This window comes from Talpa occidentalis, unplaced genomic scaffold (assembly GCF_014898055.3).
Source record: "Talpa occidentalis isolate TD23 unplaced genomic scaffold, MPIMG_talOcc4v2.1 talOcc4.9, whole genome shotgun sequence".
In the NCBI taxonomy this organism is placed as follows: domain Eukaryota; kingdom Metazoa; phylum Chordata; class Mammalia; order Eulipotyphla; family Talpidae; genus Talpa; species Talpa occidentalis.
The window spans coordinates 49,674,087-49,687,639 of record NW_023605305.1 but is presented as its reverse complement, the minus strand read 5'-3'; the positions used below and the strand labels follow the sequence as shown (position 1 = coordinate 49,687,639).

Sequence of the window (13,553 nt, the reverse complement as noted above, 5' to 3'; positions counted from 1 at the left end):
CTGGGAAAATCGTCGCGTGTCCCTGAAACGGGAGCTCTGGTGTAACCTTTCCCAGAGTGACCCCAAGAACCCCACACTCCAAACCCACAGATTCCAAGGAACCACATCAACACCATCCACTATTCTTAGTTGTCTGATTTTTTGCTCCTATATATCTGTCTTAGCTATCATGGTCATTGCAGTAATCTTCAATATGTGAAACAACTCAATAAACATTTCATGGGAAAGCATTAAGGTTTTTCCAAATATATATGTATATCACATTTCAATTTTTTTTTCTGTTTTGATATTACTTACTTTGGGTTCTCTTTAATTACTGAAACACATTTGCTGCTTTTTCTCTTTGATAGACAATAATTGGATTTTGTGTAACTGAAAACACAAATTACATATATCTTTTATGTTATTGTAGTATACTTTATACAAGAACGTTACATAAAAGTATATACATAAAAGAACCCTTGCAGGAAAACAAGGAATTTGGACGTAAATAGTTTCATAGTAAAATATCATGGAGAGTTTTTGTAGGAGATATAAAACTAAGTTGACCAGTTGCTACCATTAACAGTTTAGGATCAGTTGCTTTACCAACACTGAAAAAAACATTGAAAAAAAAGGTAAGAAGATAAGTGTAAATTAAATCTTTAAAATAAACTATGTGGAACACCTTAAAAATGGAGGCATTTACTCAAAAACCATTTCAAAAAGTAGTTTATCTGTTCTGCCCACTATGAACTCCAAAATTTTGAGTGAAACTTTCTATCCAATTCAAATACTATCTTTACTATTACTTGAAAAAAATATTTTATATAATATTTTAAATGACAGCCAAAAAATAGTCACAAATAATTAAACTTTTATAATAGCTTATAAAAATTATATATGTGTGTACACATATATATACATAAATAATTTGTGTTTTATATATGGATCTGAAGGAATTATAAATCCTCCGCTATAAGACAAACCAAGGTCATGGTCTTGGCATCAACTGTAAGAGAAGTGGTTATATTTATGCGAAATCATCATCCTAAGCCATATAAAAACAGAAAATAACATAGGTGGTCCGATATGGTATCCACTGAGGCATTTGCTTTTGTTTGCATACATGTGTCTGAAAAATCAAAAAATGAAAATGATTTCCAACTTTGTTTCAAATCAAATTATAAGAAATGTATCTTCAAAACATTTAATTGGAAAATAGTCAGAGTAGTAATAAATAATGTAAAAATCTGAATTATACCTGTAATTCTGAAATTGAAATCAGTACCTGTAGCATATACAGGAAAAAAAAAGACTACTTTATTAGCCTCATCCCTAACATTTAAATAATGAAGAAATTATAAAAGATTCTTTTGATCAAATACACCAAAACATTTTCACCTCACAAATTAGAGTACTAACCATATACATACTCACTCCTTGTCACAAATTGTGATACACCCATAGCTTTCAAATGAACTGTCTTTACTCTGAAACAACATGAAAAGCATTATAATCTACTAACATTAAACCCAAAGAAGCAGTGCTGATGGCTTTTACAGGAAAATAAGAGCTGTTTCTCCTTTGGGGAGAATTAGTTTCAAAATCAGCATTCCAATTCTATGTAGAAGAGATGGAGAAGAGCAAATTTGGTTTTCAACAGTAATAGGCACTATTGAAAGCTTATCTATTTGGCTGTGAGAATTCTGTGAATCAACTTCCTCTCATAATTCCCCCAGAAGGAATTTCAGTATCTTCAAGGGACCTGGAACCATTAATTCTGAGAATGAGCAAATAAATGATTATAACTTATTTATAAATTGTTGCCCATTACAAACATTTATCTGAAGACTCTACTTCAGGTTAAACCCTAATGAGGTTGCCTAGCCACCAGGATCACTAAATCAGCCCATTTACCCAGAGCACGAGTAGTGAGGGAGTATTTCCATCCAAATATTCTCACATTAAATTATGCTGGGGAAAAAAAGCATCCACATTATTGAAAGGATGCAAAACACTGATTAGTTCATCCTCAAAATGTTTAACAAGCTCTCAGCAGGAGATTAAGGGAAGTCTTGAGAGAACAATCAAGCCTTTTCTAAATAGGAAAATTCACCTAGTCTCACAAAATTGCCATTAATGTAAAAAGTTATAACAGCAATAATTATGGCCAGTGCTATACCCTCCTGTATGGCAACAAAACTCGGAACTAAAATGTATCTATATCAGTGACTTTTTTTAAATAGGAGTGAGATCATTCTGTAAAGGGGTTCAGCTTTATGTTTCAATATTTCCCATAAAAAAGTCCAGCACTTTTCATATGGGAACTTGGCAGAACTGTGTTTCCAGATGGTGGTAATTATTTCCACTTTCACTACATGCATTTATTTCTCCTTCACTCCAAAGCAACAGAGTGGAAATGTGGACAATCTTTGGTGTTAGAACTGGTTCAAGTTCTAGCTTTACACCTATTAGTTTTGCAAATCATTTTGCCTATTTGGCTTTCAGTTTGCTCCTCTATAAAATGAAGGCATCATTTCCTACCTCCAGGAATAATATAATTCATGCAAAGTATGTGGCACTGGGAAGCTACTAAATAAATATGAACTATTTTCCCTGCCTGGTAAGGATAGAGTTTATAAGTAGTAAAGTAGCATTGGAGACACAAACTTTGAAGTTTTGTGCAATTCAATTTGGTGTCCCAAACTTAATATTGAAAGTGCTATTTTTCAAATGTAAAAAGAAAAGGAAAGAAAGCATCACTGTCTTTAAATGGCATGCATTCTACTTTAGGCTATCTGTTCATGACAATGAACCAGGAATATTATGCAGTAATGAGGCAGTCTGAAAATCAATGCTTGGGGCCTCTGAGAACTGGAAGACAACAGAATGCCACAGCACCAGAGGTTATGAGACTCAGTGCTGATGATTACAAAATAAAATACAAAATTAAAAAGGGACAGGAGTTACCCCAATAACAGTTATACTATGGTTATACCTATGATAGTCACCTGGAGTATATTTGTAACAACTAAAATTTTTTCTGGGATTCAGAAATTATTTTGATAGCATTGTAACAGGGTGGTCCCCAGGAAAGGGGGAGGTTCCAGGTTTCCTACCCCACCCAAGGGAGGGTGGAGCTGAGCAAGAGAGAAAAAGCTGCAGAAGAGACTGAGGAAGGAAGGAAGCAGGATGGAGAGCCAGAAGAAGACCTAGAGGAGGCACATGGAGCCGAGAGACATGTGAAGAAACTGTGCTTGCCTTTTGGTCGTGGTAGGTGACACAGATGTGGATGAGAGACCCATGGGGAGGTGACAATGGCGGTTTTTGTCTTGATTTTGATTTTGCTCTTTTCCTTCCAGACTTGTCTGGTTATTTCTGATCCTTTTCTGTGGGTCCCCACTGGAAGATGCTTTAGACTTCTGGAAAGCTTGGGGCCTTGCTCTAGGCCAATCCCTCTTGGGTGGACTTTTACAACCACGAGGGGACGGGTAACTTTGGGTGCTTGATTTAGAAACTATATTCTTTGTCGTTCCTGTATTGTTTCCTAATTGTACTAAAGTTCCTTCCCATTAAAGTCTCATATGTTTTGTGTTGATGCAGCAGATGGCAGAACCTATTTAGAGCAGGCAGGTTTGCAGGGTCTTGGGTGCCCCTCTCCCTGCCCTCTAACAGCATGACATTATCAATAAAAATGCTTTTATTTTTCAAAAATCAGAGACTGAGTTTATGAAATAAAAAAAAAGTTAATTCCAGCTACAACTCAAGCAGAATATGTATTGTTTTTCTTTTTGAAACTTTAAGGAGTCATGCAAAATAGCACTGGCCAAAGCCCCAATACCAGTGTGAAAATATATCATGTTGTTAAAAAGTAAGGATTTTTTATCATCTTTAACAACCTTTTAGTTAAAACCTTTGTGAAAATAAAGCCAGATTTTACAAAAGTAACCCTAACATGTATATACATGTGAATAAAGTGAAAATTAGGTTACTAAGTTATTTTGGTACAATGCAGACCACAACAGATAGATTTCATTCAAAAAAGTGGGCTAACTGCATGTCTTTGACAAGAGCCAATAAAAGCTTTTAGCACAAATGCAAAGAAATTACCCTTCATATTCAAAAAGCAACAATAACAACTTAATTTATTTAATATTTAAAATATCCCAGCTCCTCACTTAATCTCAACAATTCAGCAGTATAGATATTATCAATATTTCCAGTTTACTGTTTTAAGTAGAAGGGAGGTCAATTGACCTGTCTGAAATCTCATAATTTTAAGTGGGACATCTGGATTTCAATGTCTGACTCCAGAGCCCACACTTTAAGATATTATATTATGTTGTTCTATCTCTAATCTTGTATTTTCACCAATCATGTACTAAATGGGAATGTTGAGTGGATGCAGAGGTAGATACTTAATCTGCAACGTCTCTTTCAGGATTCTTAGACTAAAGATTATAAGATGTAGGAAGTGAATGAGTTCAGAATCATATTATTACTGCAGCTACTCAGCTATTCCTGGTTGCTTCAGGATGTTGTTGTTTTTTTCTTTCCCAAAGCTAAATATGAAACAGAAAAGAGGCTATTTTCTTAAGTATATCTCCATACCGTACATGACAGATTCAGAAGTTCCCCCAGAAGATGTGCCTCCTTCCCTGACATTAGAGCCTTTAGCATAATTTGATAACAGAAATTTCTGACAATATCCAGGCAACAATATTCTAATTACATTACTGTAGGATATAAACAATGACATATTTATTAACAGAGCAGGTGAGACTGGAAGAAAGGAATTCTTTAAGTATCTGAGGTTTCTGAGAAATTGCTGATTCCAAAACCCATAAAGAATAGAATTTCTGTGGGACCTTCCTGGTGGTCTAGGGGTTAAGTCTCAGGGCTATCACCATGATGGCCTGAGTTCTATCCCAGGCCAGAGAGCTAACCCACATGGCACAGCAGACCTCCCCTGTCTCATGCACTGCTCCCCTCAGCAGTGTATTTCAGTAAGTCTGCCTGTTCTGCTCCCAATCCTCTCACCCCCTGCACCTCTGGTCTATACCCCAATTCTTCTGTGCAAAAAAAAAAAATCCAGAATTTCTGTACAATAGCCTATTTCCATGTCACTGAATGACAAAAGAAAAAGCTCTTTAGAGTAAAATTACTAATAGGTAAAAATGGAGGAAATCTGGAAGAGTATGAAACCACCTTAGTCATTGTTAACAGAAAAGACAGCAGGAGGTGACCTCAAAAGGATGTGTGAAATAAAATAAATGTTTAAGAGTTAGGGTCTGAAAGAGGAATTAAAATGCTAGAATAGGGTCTCCCCTGGTGGCGCAGCGGTTGAGCGCTGGTTTGTTCCCCGCAGCTGGTGAGGATCCCACAAAAAAAAAAAGCTAGAATAATTCTAAGTGCTGTTTAAAAAGGTTGGGAAAGGGGAGAAAGGCCGATAATGTGATGATTTAAGTTTTCCCGCTTCTCTAAGATAGTTGTTTTCTGAATTAATTTCATTCCATACAGATATCCAAGGGAGAAGAAAAATAGAACATAGGCTATTTATTATTGGCAGAGCAATTTCTCTGAAATAGTAGCTCATAACTTATTAATGTGTAGCTAGAGCTACCCTATAGCTATCGTAATGAGCACAGTTTTCTCAGCACAGTTAAATACACGTAGCTAGACACAGGGTGTCTTTTCCTCACTAATAACACTAATTTATAGATTGGTGCCTAAGAAATTGACATTGTAGGAAAACAGTAGATTCTGGTTTGCACTTTTTCTCTGTATAGAAAGCCTTCATATGCAAATCAGAAAATAACTGGTCTGACCACAGCAATAAATCAATTTAAATAGAAATTCCAATGGACAATATGAAATCTCTAAGAGTCATTCACGTAGGCTCAAGACTTTATTATCAATGCAGAATACAGTACTTTCTAATTCTTTAATAGGTTCCCATTGAAACATCTTAGGATCTTTTCAAGTAAAGCCAAAGCTAAACCTTCAATAGGTTCGTGTCATTCCCCATCAACTGTTAAAGAGACAAATAGGCAGGAATATTGACAGGACAAATAAATGAAATAGAGCTCTTGTCAGTAAGCTACCCAGCTTGGCTTCTCAATTCCAGGCAGAACTGAGTGCAGGTATTTCTCACTTGGAGAGACTCCAATGAGTTAGTCCTCTTCCTTCAAGTTTTTCCTGCTTTCCCATTTTCCATTACTTCTATCTGCTATTCCCCCTTTGGTAATTTAGTTTTGTTCAGAACATTTCTCAAACTGGCCAGTAGATGGCCAGTCCCATGGTATCTATCCCACAATGATACACCCACCTGTAACAGCCACTTCCTCCCCTCCATCAATCCATTCCTCACAAGAATTTTATACCCTAAACCAGGGGCTTCCCTGGTGGCGCAAGGGGTTAAGACACAACCTATGAAGCTGTCCACAACCACTGCAGCAGGAGTTCAGTCCCCGGGCCGGCCAGGGAGCAACCCACATGGCACAGCAGATCTCTCCTGACTCGCCCACTGCTCCCCACAGCAGTGTATTTCAGTCCATCTGCCTGTTCTGTTCTCCACTCTGTCTTTGGTGAATCCTCTCACCCCCGACATGTCTGGCCTGTACCCCAGCTTTTGTATGCATAAATCTTTTTTAAAAAATACCCTAAATCACAACTTTTCTCCTTACAGATGTTTTTCATTTCCCTTCACAGAGGACTATAATGATTCCCATTTGTTTCCCACAGCAAATCCAGTCTCCAAACTATATAAACTACTTATCGCCAATTTCCATCAATATTCTTATGAACAGGTCCTCCCCTGGTGGCGCAGCAGTTGAGCGCTGGGCTGCAAAGCTGCCCGCAGCCTCTGCAGCGCCGGTTGGATCCCCAGCGGGCCGGCGAGGGTCCCACATGGTGCGACAGACCTCTCCTGTCTCACCCGCTGCTCCCCTTAGCAGTGTGTTTCGTTAGTAGGCCTGTTCTGTTCCCCACTCTGGCTCTGGTGAATTCTCTCACCCTCCCGCGCTTTTGACTATTCCCAGTGCTTGTATAAATAAATAAATAAATGTTTAAAAAAATATTCCTATGAACATCTTGCAATTTAAAATTACATAGATATCTGTGTTTTGTATAATATTCGTATTTGTTTTATACACATGCCTCTTGAAGACTGAGTTCATAGGCATGTCCAACCCAGCATTTTGTTTTCAAATTCATTTGCCATCTATCCAACTCAAATGCTACCTCTTCCTGATGTCATCCCTGATCACCCATCTGTAAAGAATTTCTCATGTTTGCTAAGTCCCATGATACATAAACCTCAACTTCTTTTAAGTACACCTAAAACATTCTGCTGTATGGATTATCTGCTCTGTAGAATACAAGTTCTTTGAAGGTAGAACTCATTATACTATGCCCCTTGAATAATGCCTGACCCATAATACTCATTACAATATTGTTTAACTGGCACAGATTGAATATATTAAGACCTCAAAAATACCTGTTTTTCTACCTGAGCTTTCATTAAAATTATAATGAAGAAAAAAAAATAACCCATAATATCTGCATTTGGATTCCTCAGACTCTAGATAAAGCTTTGAACATAAACAATTTATGTAAGTGGTGATACCAGGAAACATGAGTAGAGGAGAGGAAAAGTGAGTTATAGCATAGAGAACCAATAAAGTTTCATTATCAAACAAGATATTATTGGCACCTGGAGCTTAATTCTGCAACTTTGGAGCCATAGTAGACCATGTACCTCAGAGTTTTACCAACAGAGGGACAACGGAGGTAAGGTATGTAAAACCCAAAATTGAATGAACAATAAACTTGAAAATGCCATGAGCAGAAAAAATTCAGTTTAATCATATAAACAAAGTTTAATTTAGTTTATTTTTTAAGACTAACTTGATCTGGGTCACTTCTTGTTTATGGCTCTAGAAATCATGAACAAATTTAAACTATTTCCCAAAATGAATATGACTATTTCCCTATCATTTAAGAAAATTCTAATATTTTTACCAATCACTGTTAAGAACAGTCACTGACTCCAGTCAGTTTCATTCTTCCAAATGAATAACTCATTAAAATCATCAGACATTTGAGTAAAACCAGAAAAATATATAGATGAACTTGCAGGAAACAATGATAATCCAGGGTATTTAAGATAACTTTAAAAGTCTTAAAATATTATGCTTAGAGAGATTCTAGAAAATGCGGAATCCGTAAATGTGAAGTAGATATGATAAACAAATACCACTAAATAAGAAAGTGCTCTTAAATAAAAGATATAATTCGAGAGAGTTACTAGAAGAGAAACCAGGGAAATCTCCCAGCACAAAGAGCAACAGGACAAAGAAACAGAAAAATATAGAACCAAGAAACAAAGAGGATAAATCCAGAATGCTCAGTGATCATTAATAAGTTTCAGAGAAAATAAGAGTACACACAAGTGAGGATGGGCTTTGGAGAGCTTCTGGGCGGGTGAACATGTGGAGATTTGGAGAGAATGGTGCACTAGAAGAGGACACAGGAGCTCTGCACCCTTTCTCTGTACCTTGTCTGATGCATTTCTTCCATCTGGCTGTTTGCTTATAATAAACCAGTCCTCTAGTGAGTAAACATGACTGCATTCTAGGAGCCCCTCTAGCAGTTAATCAAAACTGAGGAGTGGGTAATGCTGATCTGTAACCAATAAATCTGAAGCAGATAATGATGACCAGCATCTGAAGAGGACCAGCATCCAAAGTGGAAGTGGCCAACCAAGCACTTAACCTGTGAGATCTATCTAGGTAGATACTATTCACATAGATAGCATCAAAATTGAGTTAAATTCTCAGATACCTCCTGGTTCTTGTTGATGTGTGGAAGCCTCCAACACTCACACAACAATCAAGTCAAGGAGCCCTAAACATTTTCCTTAGGAAGTTAACTTGAGGGCTTAAGTCAGAAAGAAAACATAAGATCCAAGAAAGAGAGTGCTATCCATGAGAAAGTAAAAGTAAGTCTGAGTATAACCAAGGCTAAATAGCTAAATTGCTCTCAGAACCTAAAGAGTACCAAAGTAGAAAAAACTTATCTAACTTTCTCTCTGAGGCTTGTGTTTACAGATGAGTTACAGCAACCACCTTGAGCAGAGCTCCAAGGTCACCAGGGAACTAAAAACATAAAGAAGGGCTTATCTAGAGGTGGGACACCTTGAAAATTGAATTTTGGCCCTAGACTCCTATTATAAACAAAGTCTCTTCTAATTTCTTTGGATGTGCCAGACCTTCACTCAGTGTTATGGTTGACTATTACTAGAATATGCCTATTCCTATTGATCTTTTGCTTCTGTCTTCTGATTTAGTCTCCTTTGTCATCAAGAGATGGAGGACAGTACCTCCATGGTGCTACAGGGGTTAAAGGCACAGCACTATCAAGCTATAGCCAGCCACTGAGACTTGAGTTCAATCCCCATCCAGGGAACTGACCCAAGTGGCACAACTAATCTCTCTTGCCTCACCCACTGCTCCCCTCAGCAGTGTATTTCAGTAGATCTACCTGTTCTGCTCCCCACTCTGTCTCTGGTGAATCCTCTCATGCCCTGCACCTCTGGCCTGTACCCTGGTTATTGTATGCATAAAGATAAATCTTTAAAAAAAAAAAGGCTGAAGACATTAAAGCTTACAAATAACTGTAATTCCAGAGTTTAAACAATTGGAATTATAACCCCGTGACAACCAGTCAAGTCTCAAGTTGGCTAGGGAAAGATTCTGATTCTTCATGGACCCCAAACCTCCACCCCTAATTCACCCCTAATCCAGTAGGGAGTAGTTCCAGAAAATGGCACAAATATAGTGCTTACATCTTCTACCTGGGTATAACATATATGGTAAAGATAATTATGCACTCCATGTACTGGTGTACCTAATGCATCAGCAAAAATGGCAGAGCTAGACACTGTCAGCAAAAGTCTCACTCATTCCAATCTCAGCTGAATAAGTTTCATGAGGTAGCATTGGGAAAAGGATAAGCAAAGAAAGCAGAATACATTAACCCAAAACCTTGAGTTGTATCTAGGTGTAATCTGTAAAACTGACAGACAGAAACAATGTTCTCTTTATGCCTTATCCTACGAAAAAGATCAGGCCTTACTCATTTTCTGAGTTGTATTTTCAAAGGTTGTTCCAGCTAGAATGCATTGCAGCAATCTGATCTTAAGGAAGCCTGACAGAAAATAGACAATGATATTGTTTAGTAAAAGATCTAAATAGTATCATTTGGCTTTAGTCTCCCTGGCTTAAACTAACATATCCTAATAATAAATTATTATCTATAACAAAATTTGAGAACTTTTCTTCTTCTTGTCACCTGAAATTTATGAGTTTTAAGAAATAAATCTTGATGAAATATTGAAAATAATATTCCTGATATTTAACTATAATTCAGCAGTAGTGATAAAACAAACTGCTTAGTAAGATAAGAGCAGAAAAAAATTGGGCTCTTCAACAAAACTGTGGAAAAAGTAACCTTCAGGGACCCATCTCCACTGGAACTTCAATCCTACAGACACCCCAAAATCCAACACCTGCACACTGCAAGATCATCCCAGTAGTATATCCACCTTATACCTTAGATGTGGTTCTGTGCTCTCCTAGATCCAGTGATTAGCAAAAGCACTAAGTCTATATTGCAGGGCTCTAAATAATACAAGCAAATTATTTAGGCAATAAAAGATACAGAAGGAGAAAGAAAAATTATGCATTTATGAACATTAATATGCAGCATACCCGAGAACTAATAGGAGTCAAACACAAAAGAACACGCTGGTTTTGGAAATGAATGGCAGCAGTACATTACCTTTGGGATAATAAACAAAGACAGTGAAGAATAAGGGAAGACTCAGGGAGGGGGCTTCTGAGAAGCAGATGTTCACAAAAGAGGGAGGCTAGCACTCCTGTTTTTTAGAGAAAACTCATAATACATTAAAATGCTTACTAAAGGGCCTCCCCTGGTGGCACAGGCAGTTGAGCGCAGCTCTGTGAAGCTGTCTGCAGCCTCTGTGGTGCAGGTTAGATCCCGGCCAGGCTGGCGAGATACCCACATAGCACGGCGGACCTCTCCTGTCTCGCCTGCTGCTCCCCTCAGCAGTGTATTTCAGTCAGACTGTCTCTTCTGTTCCCCGATCTGTCTCTGGTGAATCCTCTCATCTGGCCTGTACCCCAGATCTTGTATGCACGAATAAATAAATCTTTTTTTAAAAATGCTCACTAAAGTTTAGAGAAGTAAAAAATCCCAGAATCATTTGTTTTTACTAAAACAACTTAATTTCTACACCCTCCACATTTTTAATAATTAATCGAGTTTCTTTTTTTTTTTTGAAGATTTATTTATTTTTATACAAGAACTGGGGTACAGGCCAGAGGCACAGGAGGGTGAGAGGATTCGCCAGAGACAGAATGGGAAACAGAATAGGCAAACGGACCAAAATACACTGCTGAGGGGAGCAGTGGGTGAGACAGGAGAGGACTGCCGCACCATGTGGGTATCTCCCTGGCCAGCCAGAAATTGAACCTGCCTTGCAGAGGCTGTGGACAGCTTCACAGAGTGGCGCTCAAGCTGCTGCACCACCAGGGAGGCCCTTAATCAAGTTTCTTAACGCCAAATCATATACTGTTTCAATGCAGTCTAAGATTAAATTCCCTCAACAAATTATATTGTTTCACTAAATGCTTCCAGCCACATGTATCATTATTTCTAAGTAGGAAATATAATGAGTTCAAAATTTAACACTTTAATCATGGAGTAACACAGTGTACTCAATACAAAAGGGGAAAAATTAGCTTTTTATAATATTGTACTCAATATATTGTATTCAATATAAAGAGGAAAAATTAGTTTTTAATAATATTGTACACATTCTGATGGGACCAACTGCCAAGTAACAAATAGATTATGTTATTGAGTATGCACTACACTTGTATTGATTAGGGGAGTGCTGAATTGTTGAATTGCTGAATTGTTAATGATATGTCAACCATTCATTTACAAATATATATATCCAGGGATGTCATACTAACATATAAAACATTTCCTATGAGCTAGTGGAAAATGTAGCCCAAACCATAATTCCTTAAAAATTAATTTTTTAACTCTACAATTGTTTAGATAATTAGAATAGAATAGTACAGAAAAATGCAAGTCAAAACTACAATGAGATACCACATCACACAGTGAGAATGGTACATACTGAAAAGGCCAGAAACAGGTGCCAGTGAGAGTGTAGAGAAAAAGGAACCCTCTTACTTAATTGGTAGGAATGTAGAGTGGTCTAGCCCCTGTGGAAAGAAATGTGGAGGACATTCACAAGACTAAAACTGAATCTACCATATGACCTAGTGATTTCACTCTTAGTAATCTATTTACCTAAAGAACACAAAAACACTAATTTGATAGGATATCTGCACGCTTATGTTTATTGCAGCACTATTTACAATAGCCAAGATATGGAAACAATCTAATTTCCCCAAAACAGATGAATGGATCAAGAAGATGTGATATACACAGTAGGATACTATTCAGTGATCAAAAAATATAAACTCGGGCCTCCCTGGTGGCACAGCGGTTGAGCGCTGGGTTGCGAAGCTGCCCGCAGCCTCTGCAGCGCCGGTTCAATCCCCGACAGCTCCCCGGCCACTGGAGGAGGGTCCCACATGGCACGCAGACCTCTCCTGCTGCCCACTGCTCCCCTCAGCAGCGCACTTTGGTCCTTCTGCCTGCTCTGCTCCCCGCTCTGGCTCTGGTGAATTCTCTCACCCTCCCGCGCTTCTGACTGTACCCAGTGCTTGTATAAATAAATAAAAATAAATCTTTAAAAAAATATATATATAAACTCATGTCATTTGCAGCAACAATGAATGGAACTAGAAGGGATTATGCTAAGCAAAATAAGCCAGAAGAAGAAAGAAAATTACCAGATGGTGTTACTTATATGCGGAATATAGAGAAACCAAAAGGGGCCTAGCTGCTGGCTTAGAGGTTAAATCTCAGCACTATCATGCCTACGGCCTGATCCCCAGCCAGGGAGCTAACCCATTTATGGTGCAGCAGACCTCTCCTGTCTCGCCTGCTGCTCCCCTTGGCAGTGTAGTTCAGTAAATCCACCTGTTCTGCCCCCCCCCCCAGTCTCTGGTGAATCCTCTCACCACCACCCTCCCACCCCGTACCTCTGGTTTACATTCCAGTTCTTCTACGCAAAAAAAAAAAAAAAAAAAAAAATCATCAATATACTGCAATAACATATACCCATTTAAAGAAAAAGAGAGAAACCAAAGAGCCAAAGACAAACATTAAAACCAGCTCTTGAAAGATGAACATAGAATGAGACATCCAGAGGTGATATGGGGGAGGAGAGAGCACAATGGACCATGGTGGACATTATGGATGCTCTGGAAGCTCTGGTGGTGGGAGAGATATGGTTGACCACACCTAAAAGGGGAAATCCCATATTGGCAAAATACTAACAAGGGTGTAAAACAATAGTACTTTCTTTAAAATAACTTCAATATGGGCCTCCCCGGTGGCGCAGC

The 13,553-nt window shown here is 38.1% G+C and overlaps 1 protein-coding gene across 7 annotated transcripts in view; it reads right to left on the bottom strand.

Moving 5' to 3' along the window:
* The window catches only part of SLC44A5 (solute carrier family 44 member 5), a 318,856-nt gene that overhangs the window by 276,787 nt on the left and 28,516 nt on the right, over positions 1–13,553 (bottom strand). Inside the window, exon 2 of one of the 7 annotated variants that reach the window (XM_054690897.1) lies at positions 10,120–10,191. The exons of 4 other annotated variants lie outside the window; for them this stretch is intronic. The gene's annotated coding sequence lies outside the window, so the exon portion shown is untranslated. Of the gene's footprint in view, positions 1–297; positions 365–1,404; positions 1,480–10,119; positions 10,192–13,553 lie in introns of those variants that run through there. 2 more of the 7 variants (XM_054690899.1, XM_054690900.1) reach the window with 2 other exon arrangements.